Source organism: Neophocaena asiaeorientalis, unplaced genomic scaffold (genome assembly GCF_003031525.2).
Source record: "Neophocaena asiaeorientalis asiaeorientalis breed wild unplaced genomic scaffold, Neophocaena_asiaeorientalis_V1.1 scaffold438, whole genome shotgun sequence".
In the NCBI taxonomy this organism is placed as follows: domain Eukaryota; kingdom Metazoa; phylum Chordata; class Mammalia; order Artiodactyla; family Phocoenidae; genus Neophocaena; species Neophocaena asiaeorientalis.
The window spans coordinates 7,598,498-7,617,931 of record NW_020173491.1 but is presented as its reverse complement, the minus strand read 5'-3'; the positions used below and the strand labels follow the sequence as shown (position 1 = coordinate 7,617,931).

The window sequence follows — 19,434 nt, the reverse complement described above, 5'->3', positions numbered from 1 at the left end:
AAGTATTTTATTTCCACCAATTCTCACTACAACCCTATTGGGGTGTGTGTATGGAGGAAGGGGAGTTGTTATTATTCCCCTTTCTAGAAGGGAAAACAGAGTCAGAGGAGTAAAGTAACTTTCTCAAGGTCACACAGCAAACTAAACGACAGAGTGGGGACCCAAACCCAGGTATGTGTGACTCTCTGTCCACCTGGGCTATACCAGGTCTTTCAAACACAGTCCAGGCTATCTATCTGTTGCTTTCTTCAGGTGAGGAAGAAAAGCTGGAATGTTTTTCCGGATGATCTATGTCATTCTTCTGCTTCTCCCAGGCAGGCACCTCCAGGGGCTCACGTTCTCCCCATGAATGACTCGGCCCCTGAAACGTGGCTGCTCTGTTCCGATAGCTTCTAGGAGGCCAAGAATTAAGCTTGGGCGGCCTGCCCACCAGGGATAGTGGCGAGTAGGGTGAGTGTCCGTGGCTAAGTGGCTGTCCTGGCTGTGGCCTTCTCAGGGACCGGTGCACACTGCAGCTCCCAGGATGGCCCTGGATGCTATTCCTTTTTTTTTTTTTTTTTTGGCTGTGCTGCTCAGCCTGCAGGATCTTAGTTCCCCAACCAGGGACTGAACCCAGGGCCCGACAGCAAAAGTGCCGAGTGCTAACCACTGAACTGCCAGGGAATTCCTGAGCGCTGTTCCTTTGACACCAGGGGAGAGGCTGGACAGTTCTTTGGTAGCTCTGGCTTTAAGAGGGGATGGATCTAGGTTCAAGGTTCAGCACGATAACTTTCACAAGCCCTAGGCACTTTTGCCTTTGTGGACCCCTTTCTCTTTTTGTTTAAAAAGAAAAATCTAAAAATATATTTACCACGATGTTGGCGTAAAGGTAAATATTTTGTTATATGTTAAACCATTTTCTTCATCCTGAATGTTTATTTTTTTCCGTCTGCTTTTAAGTGAAATTATAATATTTTCATGGGCCCCTAAAAGTACTGTAGGTCTTGGGCACCGTGTCTCCTGCACCTACTGGATACGTTGGCCTTGCTGCTTTACTGGGTTTGTGGTGAACTTGAGCTAGTTGTTTGACTTTCCTGAGCCTTGGTTTGCTCATCTGTAAGATGGGTGTAGTGACAGCATCTGCTTTGATCCATAGCAAGCGGCTTGCGTAAAAGTAGCCCCAGCCCCTGGCACCTAGTTGGTGCTCAATCAGGTGCTGCTGTCCCTGCCCTCTGCTGGGGGCGGGGGTGATGGGCTTGCTGTCAAGGCGGGCTGAGTAGCTTCCCCGGGGGTGGGCTGCTTCTCAGGCACATATTCAAAGGTCAGTATCGGTGAGGGTTTCTGCCTTCAGCCCTGCTTCCCACTCCTGCATCACAAAGCATCACGGCCAGAAGGGTCGGCAGAGCCTGCCCTCTGCCCAGGCCCGTGGAGAGACTGGATCTGTCAGGGCAGAGCTGGGACGAGAAACCCAGGCTGGGACCCCAGCCCAGAGCCATTAAGTCCTCACCCCAGGCTGTCTCTTCAGGGAGACAATTACACGCAGATCTTGGCAAAGACGCGGAGCAGACTTTAATGCAAACGTAGCTCCCGCCGTCCATGCTGCAAAGGCTTTCCCCCTCCTTGCTCTGTTTCCTCAAGGCCACGTCCCCACGTGGACTGCACCGTGCAGTGCCCAGCGAGGGCCTGGCCTTTGACCGCCAGCCGGGGGCCGAATCCCAGCTCTGCCACCGAGCTGCTGGGCAGGTTGACTTCAGGTCGGCTTCCTTACCTGCGAAAGGGACATAAGCACACTTCTTACCTCACGGGGCACTTGTAAAGGTGGCATGATGACACAGGTAAAGCAGTGACAGCACACCCGGGGCTCCATTCTGAGCAGGAGAGGGGCGTGGAGCTGCTCTCTCCTCCCTTCTCCTTCAGGAAGCTGCTCAGGGGAAAGCGCCCGGGGCCCCCGGGCAGAGCTGCCTGAGCTACAAATCCAAGAGGGATAACCCTAGAATTCACATCAGGGGGCTGTTGGAGGGATAAAAGTGAACACACCTGGAAATGCTTATGTTGCTACCTGGTATGCAGTGAGTCCTCAGTAGACGTTAGGTAACTTTTTCTCAGTGCCTAAGCCACGGATGGCAAAATGGCTTTAGCCTTCAGGACAGAACCTTCTAGAATTTACATGGGCTTCTGGAAATGGGAGTTCTCAGTTCCTTCCTCTCTAAACTGCCCACTGGAAGGTTTGTAGCTCAGGGAGCACAGGGGAGTTCCTGACCATCCATGGCCTCCTGGCTGTTGATGAGTTCTCCTCGGGCTTGTACCGGGAGGCTGTCATCCTGAAAATCCCCGGGACGGGTTGTACGGGCAGCGTGAGGCTCTGCAGCGAGTTTGAGCTCCAGGAACCTTGAAGGAAAGAGGGAAGGATGGGAGGGATAACAGGTGTTGAATGCCTCCTCTGAGCCAGGCACCGGCCAGGCGGCTCTTGGGCTCTGCTCTGGATTTGTGGAAACGGCCTTGTGTGAAGCTCTGTCAGGGGAGTGGCCTGGGACACAGTCAGCCAGGGCCCTTGGCTGTCTGGCTTCAGCTCTTGCCATGTCCTCACTGTGGGCAGTGCCCTCGGCCTTAGAGCCAGCTGGACACCAGCGCATGGCCATGGCCCAAGGGAACCTCCTGCCTCCCGAGGGCCCAAGCTCAGACCCTGAGCCCGTTGACCCCAGACTCTGACCAGCCACAAGCTGCTCCCAGCTCTGTTTCCTTTTAGCTTTTCTCTAGTGGATTCCCTTTAGTCCGATGTGAATCCTCACCGAGAGGTGATGGAGTTTGTGCTTTTTGGACGGTGCTTTCCTGGAGAGACGGTTGTTAACCCAAGTCCTCATTGGCTGCCGGCATAAAATATTAATACCTAACTGAGCGTGTGAGCTCTGGAGCCTTCCAGGCGCGGGGTCTGGTTTCACAACCCGAGGCGAGAAGGCAGCTGCAGGAAGGGTCCAGGGCCCCCGCGGCTGCTGGGAGGAGCAGCCCCAGCCCAGCACGCCCATCCCACAGCCACGTTCTGGGGAGCAGAGATCAAGAAACATGACAAGCGCAAGAGGTATGTACCCTGCTGGACAAAGCATGATAAGGAATCTGACTTCTGGAATTTGAACTGAACTCTGCTTGCTGTTTCTGTGGCTGTCAGTGGAACAAACTGGTTGCTTCCTATATCATGACCGAATCTATACACATACACAGAAGCGATGGTCGGATGCAGTTTTCTTACACGTGTTCTTTCCCCCTATACGGTGACTTAATGTGGCATGAGAGCCTTCCTCCAGAAATCGAATGCAAAATCATTGCAAAGGTTTTTTTCTGGAGAGGGGATTTTTAATTTGTCATTAGATTCTCAAAGGAGTCGGTGGTCCCTACCCCAAAATTAAAAATGATAATGCTAGCCATTCCACTTTTAGAAATATCTATGACTACTTGTAAGTGACAGCAAAGATCCAGGGATAAGAAAGTTTCTGGAAGCACTGTTTGTGGTTGCAAAAGACTAGAAATAACTCGATCGTTCGTCAGCAGAGACTGGTTAAATCGTTTGGGTGTGTTCACCCTTTATGCAACGGTAAGGGGCAAGTCTCCGTATGAGCTGGAAGGCTCTCCAGGAGGGTGAAGTAAGAAAAGCAAAGTGCCGAACAGTATGTGTGCTGTGCTGACATTTGCAGGGGAACCGGCATTTCTTAGCGTGAGCTTGTATGTGGGGACTATCTCTTGGAAGGATCCACCAGCCACTGATCACAATGACCATCTCAGAGGAAGTGAATTTGGGGATAGAGGTCAGACGTGAAAGGGAAACTTTCACTAGAGTTCATACTGTTTGAAATCGTCTGGTGCAAAAACAGTCCAACAAGAGGACAACCCCCCAGGGTCGTTCAACATGCCTACTTGATTTTCTAAAGAACCTGAGCAGGGAGGCATGTGAATGGAGGAACGGATGCTGAACAAGGGGCTAATTTGGGTGGGCAGCAGCTGTTCTTCTAAATTAAGAAGGGGGCCGAGGTCAAAGGCTGACTCACAGCTGGCCCCGCAGCGGCCGGGGGAGTTCAGTGGACGGGTGCCCTCCTTGCAGGGCACCCGTTTGACAGCCTGCCGCCCGCAAGCTGGTATCCTCGTCGTAATCGTGGTATCTAGGGCTTTCATGGATGGAGCTCAAAGCATGTGTGCAAACCCCACCTCAGAGCCTTTGAGGCTAAAGGTGAACTTCTGATCTGAGTCCCTGTTATGGGTTGGAGCAGGATAGGAACTGATGAACCCTCTCTGGTCCGGTTGCTGTGGCTGCGGCTGGAGCTGAAGCAGCAGAGAGTCACCTGGCTCCCCTTCCTGCCTCTGCCCAGAGCTGCAGCCTGAGGTAGAGCATCCTCTCATAGGGGCTGGTCACCCTCTTCCAGGAAGTCCTTCTGGCTTAAGGCCCAGCAGCCCCAGGTAGCCCCTACCTCCTTTACTCTGACCCTGATTTACTCTCCCTGCCTCTGCCTCCTCCAGAACAGCCATCCTCACTCACTGTACATGGTAGGCATTCGATATCTATGAATGAATGAATAAATGAATGGGCCTTGGGGGCCTACTTTTGCTTGTCATCCTGACAGATCACCCTTAAGCTCTTACCAGCCTCTCCCTCATCTCATATGCCAGCTGGTTGGCCATGAGTTCTGTCTGCACTGCTCTTGAGAAAACTACCTCCTTTCCATGCATTTCTGCCCTTGTTTGCAGTCAGGCTGGCCCCTTGTGGCTCATACACTTCTCTCTTCTCCCAGGATTTCCCCAGCAGCTTCCACTCAGGCCTTGATCTTGGTCTGCTCTTCTCATCCCATCACAACCGTCAGCTCTGTATGTTCCTGGGTCTTTCTTTGGGTGATCCGTCTATGATTCCACATTTCTAGAGAATTTATTCATTTACTCATTCCACAAATATCCACTGGGCATCTACTATGGCTAAGGCACTGTGCTAGGTACTGGGACCAGCAGGGAACAAGATAAAGTCCTTGGCTTCATGGCAGAAAGACGATTAAGGGGCAAACAATAAACAAACAGCGATGGCAAGATGCAATACGTGCTAAGAAGGAAAGAAAACAAGGGGATTGCATAGAGAATAACTGGGGATTACTGACTCTGGACTGGTGGCCAGGGGAAGCCACTCTGAGGAGGGGACAGCGGAGCTGAGAGTCTAAGGACGAGGAGGCATCATGCACAGAGTTCAGGGAACAGCATTCTTTTTATTTTTTTATTTTTATTTTTTTCTCTCTTTTTATTTTTTAATTAATTTATATTTTTATACAGCAGGTTCTTCTTAGTCATCCATTTTATACACATCAGTGTATACGTGTCAGTCCCAATCTCCCAATTCATCACACACCACCCCCACCCCCGGCGCTTTCCCCCCTTGGTATCCATACGTTTGTTCTCTACAGCTGTGTCTCAATTTCTGCCCTGCAAACCGGTTCATCTGTACCATTTTTCTAGAGGGGAACAGCATTCTAAGCAGAGAGAACAGTAAGTGCAAAGACCCCGTGGCATGTTTAGGGAACAAGAAGGAAGCCTGTGTGGCTGGAGCAGAACTGAGCTGAGGGAGGTCATCAGGCCAGCACTGCAGGGCCTTGTCGGCCACAGTAAGGAGTCTGGATTCTGTTGTAAGCTTCACGGGAAGCCACTGGTGCTTTTAGAGTCAGAAGGTGACGTGGTCTCCTTTTCATGTTAAACCTCTCTGGCTCTTGCAAGTGGGGCAGAGGGAGGTCCTCCAGGGTCCTGCCTGTGCCCATTAGCATCCCTCCCTTACCCTGCTTGGCTCCAGAACACACTGACTCACTGATCCTGGGCCTCAGGCCTGGCCTCCCTCTCTCAAATCCCTTCCAGCCCCACTCTGTCCCTTGCAAGCTCTAAGGTGCTTCCATCACAGTGGCCACTCGCAGGCTCCAGGCCTCCCTGGATGTCCCTCCTGCAGAGACCAAGACTGGGGCTCTGGACTCAAGCAGATCTGGGACCAAGTCCTGGTGTGGCCACTCACCAGCAGAGTGTGGCCTTCCTCTGAGCCTCAGTCTCCTCCTCTGGAAAAGCGGGGCTACCAGTAGCACCGACTTCATCGATACCTGTGTGGATTAATGGAAAAAGCTGGATGGTGCCTGGAGCCATGACTGGCATCTGGCTAATGAGGCTGTATCTGTGTCTCACCCCTTAGCCGGGAGCAACGGGATGAGGGATGAATGGTGCCTATCTCATCTCTTGCCACAGCCCAGGCCCTGAGGCTGAGATGTGAGCTGTGAGGGCCTCACGGATTCTTGACCTGCTTTTTCTCTGCTATGTAACCACTCAAACAGCTGGCCTTGCTGCTGGCAGAGAATAGCTCTGGACAAGGGGCTGAAACCTGAGGAGGTGAATTTAAACCGCAGATTTACAATACCTTTTATGAGCTTGGCAGGTGTAGCTGAAGTGGGTGTTATCAGTAAACACAGCGCAGCCATTGATCACGCTGGGGAAGTAGGCTCCACTGACTCCACCAAGCCCTGGAATGTTCCCGTTAGGCCCCCATTTGGAGCCTACATCGTGGAGAGTGCTGGACCCATGTTTGAAAGACTGCCACTCTTTAGCTGTGTGACCTTGGTCAGGTTTGTTAATGGAGTCTCTGTTTCCTTTGTAAACTGCAAACCAGACCCCTCGAGGTTGTGGTGGCAAGATGTGACAATGGCCAGGAGAAGCTTCGTGAACATTGAACCACTGGGCCCTGTGAGGAGGCGGTAATGAAGATGATGCTTGGGACAATATAGTGTGGGTTCTAGAATCAGACAGACAGGGTTCTGGTCCTGGCTGTGTGACTTCAGGCAAGTTGCTTAACCTCTCTGAACCTCAGTTTTGTTATCTGTAAGATGGAGATAAGAGCGGCACCAGGGTTGTTGGGAGGATTACTTGTGATACAGTAGGTTGCATAGTGTCTCCTACAGACTCGTGTCTATTTGGGACCTGTGAACGTGACCTTGCTTGGAAATAGGGTCTTTGCAGAGGCAATCGAGTTAAGATGAGGTCATACTAGATTAGAGTGGGCCCTAATCCCATACAACTCTTGTCCTTATAAGAAGAAGAAAATTTGAACAGACACACAGAGAGGAGAACACGATGTGGAGACGGAGACAAAGATTGGAATGATCCATCTACAAGCCAAGGAACACCAAGGATTGTCAGCAACCACCAAAAGCTGGAAGAGGCAAAGGATTCTTCCCTAGAGCCTTCAGAGGGAATGTGGCTCTGCCGCCACCTTGAATTCTGACCTTTAGCTTCCAGAACTGGGAGAGGATAAACTTCTTTTGTTTAAACCTTCCAGTTTGTGGTCATTTATTATTAGCAGCCACAGGAAACTAATACACGTGAAGATCCAGAAAAAGTGTCCAGTGTGGTCCTTGGCATGTAGTAAGTGCTGTAGAAAGATTAGACATTATTATTAGTGTCATCATGCCTATAATTATCTTTCTTTTGTTTTTTTGGCTGCGCTGGGTCTTCGTTGCTGTCCGCAGGCTTTCTCTAGTTGTGGCGAGCCTGCTGTTCGTTGCAGTGCGCAGGCTTCTCATTGTGGTGGCTTCTCTTGTTGCACAGCATGGGCTCTAGGGCTTCAGTAGTTGCGGCACGCGGGCTCTAGGGCTTCAGCAGTGGTGGTGCGCGAGCTTAGTTGCTCCGTGGCACGTGGAATCTTCCCAGACCAGGAATCGAACCCGTGTCCCCTGCACTGACAGGCGGATTCTTAACCACTGTGCCACCAGGGAAGTCCCTATAATTATCTTTATTAATGGTTTAAAGTAGGTTGTCATGGCTACAGACTTGGTTGTGGGAAAGCCCTGCAGTCTTCCCACCTTCGACCTTGCTGGGGGTGAGGTCAGGTGGCCGGCCTCCTGGGAGGTCGCCTGGTGTGGTGACAGCCCAGGCCTGGTTTCTGGAGCCTGCCTTAGCAGATGCCTCAGCAACCTGTCTGGCAACAACATTCCTCTGACCCTCGGGCAGCCGGCTGTCACTCCACAGCTCATTGTGGTTTTGTCACTTGTAGACGAGGAACTCACTTTGGCAGTTCTGAGCCCAGAGTTTCCCCTGTGTCAGTCAGATCCCTCGCCTTCTGCCCGGCTTCTGTTCAGCCACTGGAGACGGGTCTTCTGAGGCCCTTCCTCAGCAGGAAGGCAGGGACACACAGGCCCCTGGGGTCCTTCAGACTCTCGAGGACAGATCTGACTTCATTTCCCACCCTCCTCGGGGGCCTGTCACAACTTCTGGGTCTGGGGCAAGCAGCGTCGATGTCGGGGTTTCAGGTCTGTGGGTAGTGGAGACAAGTAGCCTCAGAATACCTGGTCTGGCACTTCCCTTGACTGACCACTTGATCTTTTAGGGCCTCAGTTTTCTCACCTATAGATGGGGACGTTTTGAGGATTTGAGGAGTGATCAGAAGTGGAGGTGCCCTCCCTCAAACGTGCCCCACCATGAATGACTGAGTAGCAGGTCGAACGCTGGGGGGGTTGACCACATCCTTTCCTGTTTATGTCCACTAATTCACATCAGGACCGAGGAGGCCGTGAGGGGAAAAGGGACTAACCCAGCTGAAGCTCAAGGCTGTGAAAGCTTGTCTGCTGGGCAGGGGCAGCCCAGCTTAGTCCATTGTATGAATGGACGCTGGGTCCTCTGGGGCAGATCTCACCACAGGGCACAGACTTAATCCAGGCACCAAGCACTGCATATGTGCCCAGGTCAGGCGGAGTCAAGGAAAGGAATCTGGGGTCTTGGAGGTATTGGTGGTATGTCAGGGCACCGTGATGCCATGAACCCAGACAACTTTGCCATGGGACAAGCGTGGCTGGGCATAATTGGGACAGTAGATATTTCTCCCCTTCTCCCCATGCCCTGAATGGACTTTTTCTCAGGTGTGTGCCCCTCACTTTCACTGTCAGAGCCTATGTTACCAACATCACATGCAGCACATTTTTAGGGCATCCCCCAGCCTCCCTGCTGATGGGGGCTCAGGTATCTGCATTGGTCTTGGAGGGAATCCTGGTCAGACAGTCAGGCCAGATGCTGATGTGGTCCCAGATCAGCTGGTGGGAGTGATGGGCAAAGAACCTTGCAAGCAGCCCCTGGGGCTTCCAGGAAAAATTTGGTGCAAGGGTTCCTAGAAAACACTGGGGCAGTGGAGCTTGGAGCATGGAGACACAGGGCACTCTGCACCTTTGGCCTTGAGCCGGCAGAGCCAACCCTGAAGCTATTCCAGTTACAAATATGCACAATTCTGCCACCAGCCAGACACCCAGGACCTCCAGAGCCTCAGTCACCATTTTCCCAGGAGGCCTGTTCGCTGTGGGGCTCTGAGCATTGCAGGTCTGGTTTGGGCAGAGTCTGTTTCTGTGGGTAAAGATAGGACTGATGGAAGAAGCAAAAGCAGGCCAACCTAGGTCCCCGGCCTCAACTGTCTGCCAGCATCGGGCTCCAGAGATGGTATCATCCCAGCCAGGACAAGGCTAGGCCTGAACATTCTGGAGCATCTGTATGGCCATGTTTCTGGAACTCTTTTCCTATCTAAGTCCCCTTCTATTTTTATCCACACTTGACTTAAACAAACAGGATTTGAGTATCTGCTGCATGCTAGGCTTTGTGGCAGAAGAAAGAATAGCAATCATGATAACGGCAGTAATTCTAACAGTAATCTCTATCTGTAACAAAGGATAATAATAATACCCACCTCCTAAGGTGCTATAAGGATTGAATGAGATCTTGCACATAAAGTACTTAGCACATAGTGCCTGGCACATAGTAAGTGCACAGTAAATATTACCCAGAATAATAATAACTATTATAATTAGGGCAGACATTTATGAGGATACAGAGGCTCAGAGAGGTTGAGTACCTAAACCAAGGTCACACAGCACGGGGGCCTGAATCAGGGAGCTCCAGGGTAATGGAGGAGACTGATAAGTCCCCTACAAGCTCCAATCGAGTGTACTAAGGGAAGAGCAGATGGTCCTGGGGGCACAAGGAAGGTCCCATGGAGGAGATGATATTTCTACTGGGCCTCACTAGGTGAATGGGCTGTCATCATGGAGGTAACAGCATGTGCAAGGGCAGGGAAGCACGGACACATGGTAAACTCAGGGAACAGAAGGAGGGTGCCTTGGGTGGAGCAGTGGGAGAGAGGGCTGGGCAGGTCAGCTGCAGGCAGATGGCAAAGAGACTTGAATGCATGCTGAGGATTGACACGGGGTGACAAGGACCCCACTGGCTGTACCCTGGAGAGGCTGTATGGTACAGTGGTTCAAGACCTGGCCTCTGGAGCCAGCCTGCCTGGGGTCACATCCACAGAGCGGGGCCAAGAGCAGCATGTGTACCCCAGGGCTGGGGGAATAAGGCGGGAACCCTCGGCCTCGGGATATATCCCCTCAGCCTCTACCAGCTTGGCTGCCAGGTACGTGGGTTTGACCCCAGGGCTAGGACTCGCAGAGGCAGCCTCCAAGATGTAATTTCCTTTGTTCCCTTATGGCTGGGACATCCACTGCCATTTGCCCAAAGGTGGGCCTAAGCGGTTGTGCCTGCGTGGACGGGGGAGGTTCGTCTGGGAGGAGGTGCTTCCTGGGTTGTCTGCCTTTGGAGATTTAGACAGGGAAGCCTCTAAGACCCTCTGGGAGTCTCCTGTTTCAGCAATAAGTTGCCCTAACAGCAGAAGTGGAATGAACTCTTCACTCTTAATGGCCAATTCTGCTCTCATTTTGGGTCCCCTGTGCCTGTGCACCGGGTTCGGGGTCAAGTCTGTGTTGACGTTGCCTCTGGGATGGCTGCATCTGCCTGCAACTACATTGGTGCCAGGCAGAATACAACTGTACCAGTTTGAGGGGCCCCCTGGAGCCGCAGGTGCTTCCTACGCACACTTTCTGGGGTGCCACAATGTTTTCAGGGCACCGACAGAGGCCCTCGCCAGCCCAGGCTCTCTGTTTCCAGGGCTTCCTTGATGGAGCCACGCCTTGCCCTGACCCTCAGGGTCTCCTCCTTGACAGGAGCCCTCCTTTGGCCTCCATCCATCTTCTTGCCATCCTCCGCCGATCCCCCAACCCTCCAGGCCCACACCTGCTCTTTGATTCTTGACTCCTTCCGCCTCCGAGGAGGTCAGAGGCTCCCATTACTTCTGGTTGGAATCTGGAGCCGTCACCTGCCACTTAGGTGTCTTCATACATACCTTTCAGAGGCGCGGGGTACTTGGGGGAGGGGTGACTGGGGAGGCGCTGGGTGTGAGGGCCCACTCCCAGGTGGCAAATCTCAAAGGCAGCTCTGGCCCAACCTCCGTACAGTCTCCCTCCCTCCTTCCTCCGCCCCTTCCCACCTTCTTTTCTTCCCTCCCTCCCTCCCTCCCTCCCTTCCTTCCTTCCTCTCTTAAACATCTTTACTGAAATGTAATTAACAAACCATACAATTCACTCACTTAAAGTGTACAATTCAATGGTTTTTAGTATAGTTGCAGAATTGTGCAACCATCCCCATAATCGAATTTGAGAAATTTCATCACCCCCCAAAAGAAATCCCATTAGCAGTCACTCCCCATTTTCCCCACCTCCCAGCCCCTGGCAGCCACTCATCTCCTTTCTTCTGCTGACATTCATTTGTGAAGCAACTGTAAACAGGGAGGCCAGAGCCCCAGGTTCGCAGCTGGAATTACCCCTTCCTCCGGCCAGGACCTCAGGGAGCAGAACCTCAGAATCACAGTCATCCCTTCCAACTTGCCCACTCCCTCCCTCATGGCTTTAGTACTGGAAAGTCAACCAGACCATCCTCCTCATTTACCCAGGGAGGGACGTGAGACCCAGAGAGGGGAAGAAATCTGGTCACGCAGTGGTTGGGAACACAGCTCCTGGCCTGGAGTCCCCACCTTTCCCAGCACTCCAAGCTGCCTTCCCCTGGCTGCCCCCTACTCATTCCTGGGCCTAGCCACTCTTAGAACATAGTACCCCAGTTTTTCCATCTGTAAAATAGGAATTATAATACCCACCGCACATACTGTTGTGAGGATTAAATGAAATCCACAGCAATCCTATACGTAGAGTTTAGCCCAGTCCCTCAGCAGAAGCGAGCTAAATCGAATTAAATTCTCACCCTGGTGTTCCAGGCCCTGCACATCCTGGTTGTTTGGGATGGGTGGCAGTCCTCCCCTTCCCCTGTGAAGATGACGATGTATGCCACTGAAACTACCAAGGTCCTAGTCACTTCTTCCCTGTCACCTGGAAGCTGGTGATGTCATCAGGGCGGGCAGGAGGTTGAGACTCGTGGTGATGACTAACCACCCAGAACTGTGGAAGTCTGGTTAATCGGCAGTGTCAAAACTTCCCACGGCTGTTTGCAAACAAGGGCCACCCCCAGAGGCTGGGCAAGAGGCCGCGGGGCTGCCCCAGAACCTGGGTGAGATGTGCTGGCAGTGCCAGGAGGCTGGCAGGGTGGTCAGGGACCGTGGCTGCAGTTTTTGGGAAAACACGGCTGCCCTCACCTGGCTGCTGCCTCTGTGCGCCCCACTCCTGCCCCCCAGGAATGGAAAGCTGATAGCAGATGCCAGCATCTCTTGAGGGATTTTCTTTGTAGAAATGGTTGATTGACTTCTTGCCAGAAGCCTGAATGCAGTTGCAGGCTGGTGTCGGAGCAGGGATAACCTTAGTAATGCTGGTGGCCTCCTGAGCAGAATCTTCCAGGGTTGTGGGATGTTCCAGAACCCACCTGGGAAAGTGTCTGGGGGTGCGAAGGGCAGGCAGGGAGGGGGTGCGCTGACTCAGTGCTCTCGGCCTGGCCCAGCCCAGCAGACAGAAACTCAGCAAAGGAATCAGGCACTTCCCTCCCTGACAGCCATCACTCAGACTTTTTATATGGCTCATGCCTCACAAGGGAACCAGCCTGGGCGAGAATTCCAGATCCGAGAGAAAAACTGTAAATTAGTACGAAAAGTAGTTCTCGTCCAAAATGCCGCCAGTGACAGTGTAAAGTGTAAATTTGGTACAGCCCTTCTGATGGCAATCTGGCAACATGTTTAGAAAGTGTAAAAAAAAAAAAAATGTACAGACTATTCAGATTTTTATGCAATTAACAACCCCACTCTCCCCCCCCATCTCCTACCCTCTCCCCAGGGAATGAACAGGCTGCATGTGGGGAGATGTTGCAGCAATGCTATTTATAAATGTGAAAAAATGGGAGCTCCTCACATGTCTGATTCCGTGGAACGGCCAGTTCAGTCGGGGCAGAGCTGTTCGGAGGAATATCACGCAGCCATTTAAAATGTTTATTCTTTTCCGTCATTTTTACGGAGCGCTGGCTGTGCCCCACACAATGTGACCCCAAGGTCGGATGGGACCTGGGCCTCATCCTCAGTCTGGAACCTGTAGTTCAGAAAAGAGCAGGCCCCAGTAGGAAAAAGTAACTTGGAAAATGCTTGGCCTGTGATTTAAAGTGAGAAAAAGGCAGAGTAGAAAATTGTATCCATGGTCTGTCTTCCACTATAACCGCAGCTGGTGCGCCAGGCTCTGGGTATCACATGTTTGCTCTTATTTACTTCTCAAGACAGCCCAGTGAGTCAGGCACTATTGCTACCCCCGTTGTCACAGGAGGAAACTGAGGCATGGAGGAAGTGTCAGAGCCAAGGTTCAAACCCACGATCATCTGACCCCAAACCCACTTTTAACCACTGCTCTATACAGTCTCCCCTTAATACAGAAATAATGTCTGTTCAAAGTCAAGTACCAGGAAGAACATCTGAGCCAATGAGGATAAGTTAAGGGTGGTGGGATTTGGCGGAGAGGGGGGTGCTTTTTCCTCTCTTGATTTCTCCTACCCTTGTGCAGGGAAAATAAAAATTAAAGTTAAAAAAACCCTCAGCTACCTAGAATTTGCAGCAGGGGGGAAAAAAGAATGGGGAAGTTGGAAAAAAAGTGGAAATGATGTTAATAATGCATGTCTTGGCTTAGAACAAGGAGAGAGAATGATTTAGAAGCAAGAAGAGAAGCCAGGGAGGGAGCTTTGGGAGAGGGAGCCCAGGCTTCTGGACGATCCCAGGGAAGGGCTGACTCAGAGGGAGGGCAGTGGCGTCACGGCTCATCTCTCATAGCCATCCTTCTTAAATCTTTTTATTACCTGATGCTTAATTACATATCTCTCGATGTTTGCATTCCTCTCATTGTTTAGACGATGGGAAATGATAACGGAAACAAATCCCCGTTTGCTTTCAACCCTGGAATGCTGCGGGCAGGGTCTCTCTGCCAAGTTCGTCATCAAGAGGTTTCAGGTGCCCCTCACCTAAGAGCCGGGAATTGCTGCTGAAGTCCAATCTCCCTGCCAAATGCAGAGAGGCAGTCACTGTCTAGAGATTTTAGAGCAAGGTGGTTTTATTGAGGCGGGGGGTTGCCTCGTTTTGGAAATGGGAGAACTGTTTCCCCAATTAATACAGCTTTTAGAAGGAAGGCACCCTTGGACAGGGAGGGCACAGAAGGAGCAGGAAATGGAGAAGGGAGAGAAAGGTACCACTTGTTCAAATAGCTATTGGGTACGGAGTGCCCGTAGGAGCTGAGTCTGTAGCAGAGGAGAGAGACAGGATTAACAGTGCCAAGACCCAACCCCTTCACGTCCACTGAGGAGCGTGGCTTCCTCAGAGCTGGCAGGTGTGAGCCAAGGGCCAGCCCCCCGATATGCTCAGAGGTTGAGGGCCCGTGTCCTGCTGCTGGTGAGGAATATGAGGCATGCTTGCAGGGCTGGGTGCAGAGCCCCGCCCGTCCCTCCGGGAGCTTCCCAGCTCTCTCTGTGCTGTCCATGACGGGGCTGGTTTCAGGGCTACCGGAAAATGTGGCTTCAAAACAGTGGCTAATTGAGTCAGGATTACTCACTATGTGACTCAGCTCCAGGAGGTATTCTCTGACTTCCAGAAGCTGCACCCAGGATTATGCACAGATACCCTGTTCACAGCTGCAGGGTGCTCCTTACTGACCACACTGAAATAATTCCTTAAGGATCCTTTCACTTACTTGCTTTTGATAGGACTTATCGTTAACTTACATGGGAAGAAAGTCTGTTTGGACATGCTTAATGCAACCTGTTCTCTCCCTCTAAATTCTAAGTGATCTGGTTATTTATTCAGAGAAAACTGATGTGATGCCAGGCACCTAGTGCCTGTAGGAGCTGAATCTGTAGCAGAGGCTTTACCTGTGATCAAGCCAGGAAAGGACCCTGCCCTCAAGGAGACGGACGATGTTGTAGACAGGAGAGGCCTTTACAATCCAGTGTGGGAGGTTCTGCAGTGGGGTGAGAGGTCAGGGGACTCAGAGAGAAGGTGACCTGTAAGCTTGAAGGACTCGAAGGACAGCAGGAGCCGGCCAGGTGAAGGTGGGTAGAGGCAGGTGGGAGTGGGGTGAGGAGAGAGGCCTTCTGGGCAGGGAGAATAGCATTGCAAAGGCCTGGAGGTGATCGAATCTCAAGTCATTTAAACTGGAAAATCATGTAAATCTTAGGTGTGCTTTACTCGGGGGTGCTACGAGAATCAGATTAAACACAATCTGGCTTGTTATTGCCCCCTCCCTGCTGCCCTCTGTGCAGAAGAACCCTCAGGCCTTTGGCTACCTCTCAGATGGATGCCTGAGAGTTAAGGGGTTTCAAGCCCTTTGAACAACAATGGTGTTGCCCCTCACGCCCCCCCTCGAGGGATGAGGGAGATGTGCATATGGGTCTGCAGTGTTCTGGCTACTGCATTCTTATGGCCCTCCCACAGGAGGGACCCTTATTGTGGGACCCTTACGCCTCTGCCAGGAGGTAGGCAGGAGGTCAAGGTCAAGGCCAAAGGCTGAGTCTACTCTTGAACTCAAGAGTCCTCACTCATGAGTTCAGGACCTCCGTGTTGCGGTGGCTGAGTTTCTGGCAAATCCTTCACTTTCCATACGGCCAGGGAGAATTGGCAGCCTCCGTAACAAACCATCAGTGAAGTTTCTGGGACAGAAATGACCTTGGAGTCATTGGTATGTAGTTCCTGACATTGCGCAATCTTAAATTCCAACAATCAAGAAGCAAATCGGTTTTGCATTTCAAGGCAGAGTTTTGCTGGAATTCGGAAAATGCTTCCTCACAGGTCTCAATTTTCTTTTTCCTTCACTGGTGCTTTGAACTTTAAAAACAAAATTTATTTATTTAATTTGTTTATTTTTGGCTGCATCGGGTCTTCGTTGCTAAGCGCAGGCTTTCTCTAGTTGTGGTGAGCGGGGGCTACTCTTCATTGCGGTGCACAGGCTTCTCACTGTGGTGGCTTCTCTGGTTGCAGAGCAAGGGCTCTAGGCGTGTCGGTTTTAGTAGTTGTAGCACGCAGGCTCAGTAGTTGCGCACGGGCTTAGTTGCTCTGCGGCATGTGGGATCTTCCTGAACCAGGGATTGAACCCGTGTCCCCTGCATTGGGGGGTGTATTCTTAACCACTGCGCCACCAGGGAAGTCCCAAGGTGCTTTGAACTTAAACTCCGGCACCTATATACATATAGTAGTGCTATATGTTTGTGTATATGTATATATACACACACACCTGTTGGGTTCATATCTCAGCGCTACCACACACTGAGTTCGTGAATGAACTTCAGGAGGCTCGGTTTTCCCTCCTGAAAATGAAGGATATGACGATACCCACCTCACAGGGTGTTCGGGGTTACATGAGATCTTGTTTTTAAAGAGCTCAGTGCAGTGCCTGGCACAGTGATAGCTGTGGATAAATGGTCACTATTATGTGCATAGAGGAAAAAAAACTGTACTAAAATGTTGGCAGCATTTATCTCTAGTGGGTGGGATTATGGTTACAATGAACATCTATTACTTTGGTAATCAGAGAAAAAGAACAATAAATGTTATTATTAATTTAAAAATCTGGCTTTGGCTTTGTTGGAAGGAACCTGCAGTTAATGTCAACGAACAGACCACAACTAAGACATGGCCTCCGGTTCTATATCAGGACTTTAAAGACAGACACCCCTACCCCACTGCCCTCCTCAATCAAGTGCTAGGTCTGTAACAAAGGGAGATACTTGGTCAGAAATCTAGAGAAAATTTGCCCTCATCCAACCTTGCGGTCCCCCTGACCAGTGCTGTCTGGAGGGCAGGCAGGGGGATTCAGAGAAGGTACCTCTCAAATTATGGCCTGCTCTCCCATTGGGAGGATTATCTGGGGTTCTTAGCTAGAAATCTCTCTCTCCAGGGAACCATTCCAGAAGCGTGACAGGCATCCTCTATTGGGCCTGCACTGGGACATCTCAGTGAGAAAATAAAACACACACGAACCCACTTGCAGTAGGGGGATTGTGAGTGTCCTGGTCTGGTGTCCAGAGCAATCTGAGGCCCAGAACCTTGGCTCTGTCTCTGGTTGAGATTCTTGACGGCCAGCCCAGCGCCTGCTCAGCAGCAAGAGACAGAACCACCTGGAGCCGCATGCCCCCCTCCAGTCCCCTCCTCACTCCTCCCAGGCCTTCGGGCCGTCGTCCCCTGTTAAACAGGAAGAGGCAGAGCGCCCCCCTCCCGGGATTGTCTGCGGGACCGTCAGCCTGCACTGGGCTGGCTTCTGAGTTTCTTTTCTCTCTCCTCCTTCCACACCCTGGAGGGGGAATACTGCTGCTGACACTGGAGTGAAATGCCGCCTCTGTTTGGGAGACAAAGAACAGAGTGGCTCCTCCGGGTCAGCTGGTTCTCCTTGGCCGGCCCGCTGCCTGGCCTCCCCAGACTTCTTCTGGAGCATCCTATGAGGAGGGTCATCTGCGGCTACACCAGGAGCTTCTGCCTGCTCAGGAGCGGCTGCATTCTGAACGTGTTTTCACTGGAATGCAAAGGAATATTTTACCTTAAAAAATCCCAAACAGCTTCCCTGCTCTGCAAGACGTTTATCTATTGAGGGGGTACGAGAGGGGAATAAGGTGGCTGAGGAGCAGGGGGCAGCAGGTGGTGTCCTGGCTGGGCAGGGAACCTGGCCTGTGTATTCCTAATAGAGCTAGTGAGAAATGTGTGTGAAAACCCGTGTGCTAATGTGTGGCGGTGCATGCCTGTGTGCACTAACTAGAGCGTGTGTGGAAGCGTGTACTGGGGTTTTAAAGCATGTACAGGCTGTAGTGTGACAAAGAGTCAGAGAGCGTGTGAGAACGTGTGTGAGCGTGTGCAAGTGGATTGTGTATTCAGGCGTATGTGCATTTGTGGGAAAGCACGGGGTTAAGTCTGAGCACCGTTCAGGAATGTGAGTGCACGTGGAAAGTGCGCGAGGATGTGCAAGTGTGCACACGTACTAGCTAGATTGTGTAAGTGTGTGTAGTGTGCATGCTGAAGGTCAAGAAGACGCGTACCAGAGGCTGTCAGAGTGTGCGAAGGGTAGCCAGGGAGCACTTGTAAGTATGCCTGTGAGTAGTAACTACTGTGTGCGAAAGTTTTGTAGTACTAGGCTTTGAGGGGGTGAGAACGAAAGTGTAAGTTTAAGTGCAAAAGTGCGGGGATGTGTGTGAGAACTGTGAATGTGTTCATGTGGACTCACTAGAGCATGTGTGCAAACATACGTGAGAGCCATGTATACCGTGGATGTATATGAGCACGTAGAAGGTTCGTGGGCGCCAGGGGTGAGAGCGCACGTGTGCACGGGCGTCTGTGGGGCGTGGGGACACTCAACGGGAAGGTCTGAGCAGAGTGGGCGGCCCCACGTGCGAGTGTGAGTTTGTGCGTGTGCGCGCGCGCCACCACCCCCCACCTGGGTCTGAGCCGGTTGCCATGGGAACGCGCCGCGGCCCTGAGTTAATCATTTCCTGTGGAAAGTGTGCGGGAGGGGCCAGAGAGGGGCGGGAGCGGGGCGGGCCGAGGAGGCGGCGGCGGCGGCGTGGAGCTGCCTCCCGCTGGAGGGCCGGGCCGAGCCCCGGGCGCTGCGGCGACGCAGGGATCCTGCCTCCACCAGGCCGGTGAGTCCGGGGCTCGGGCGGGCTGAGGACTGGCTGGACGCTCGGGTTCCGCCCGGCCTTTCGTTCGGGGTGCCGCGTCCTGGATCCCCCTGCGCGGCCCCGTTGGGGGGGCGCAGGGAGAGCCGGGCCCCGGAGACCCGGCCCTGCGCTATCCCGCCCCCCACCCCCCTGCGCCGTCCAGTCTGAGCCGAGCAGGGCATGGGGGCGGCATGTCCCCTGGAATCCAAGCAGCCTCGGGACCTCCTTTCCGATTTCAATGGCCCGGGGAACCGGACACTGCCGGGGAACCGCGTGCCCGTCAGCGCCGCCCCCTCCCCTGGCAGAGGTCCCTGCATCCGCAGGGCTCCCCTGAAAGCTGCAGTTTCGGGCCCTGCCACCCCGTAGGTCCCCTGGGCAGTTCACTTTCCCCTTCGTAGGGCCGGGATGGGGTGGGCCAGCCCCAGGTTAGGAAGGAGGGCCTGGGCCGGTGCCGTCCTGGGCCGGTGCCGTCCTGGGCACTGGGCGAAATTGAGC

The 19,434-nt window shown here is 52.5% G+C and overlaps 1 protein-coding gene across 5 annotated transcripts in view; it reads left to right on the top strand.

Annotated features, from left to right (window-relative positions):
- Nucleotides 1–19,434, top strand: part of KIFC3 (kinesin family member C3) — a 62,876-nt gene that overhangs the window by 8,175 nt on the left and 35,267 nt on the right. Inside the window, exon 1 of one of the 5 annotated variants that reach the window (XM_024747460.1) lies at nucleotides 18,826–18,921. The exons of the other annotated variants lie outside the window; for them this stretch is intronic. The gene's annotated coding sequence lies outside the window, so the exon portion shown is untranslated. Of the gene's footprint in view, nucleotides 1–18,825; nucleotides 18,922–19,434 lie in introns of those variants that run through there. 5 annotated transcript variants of the gene reach the window in all.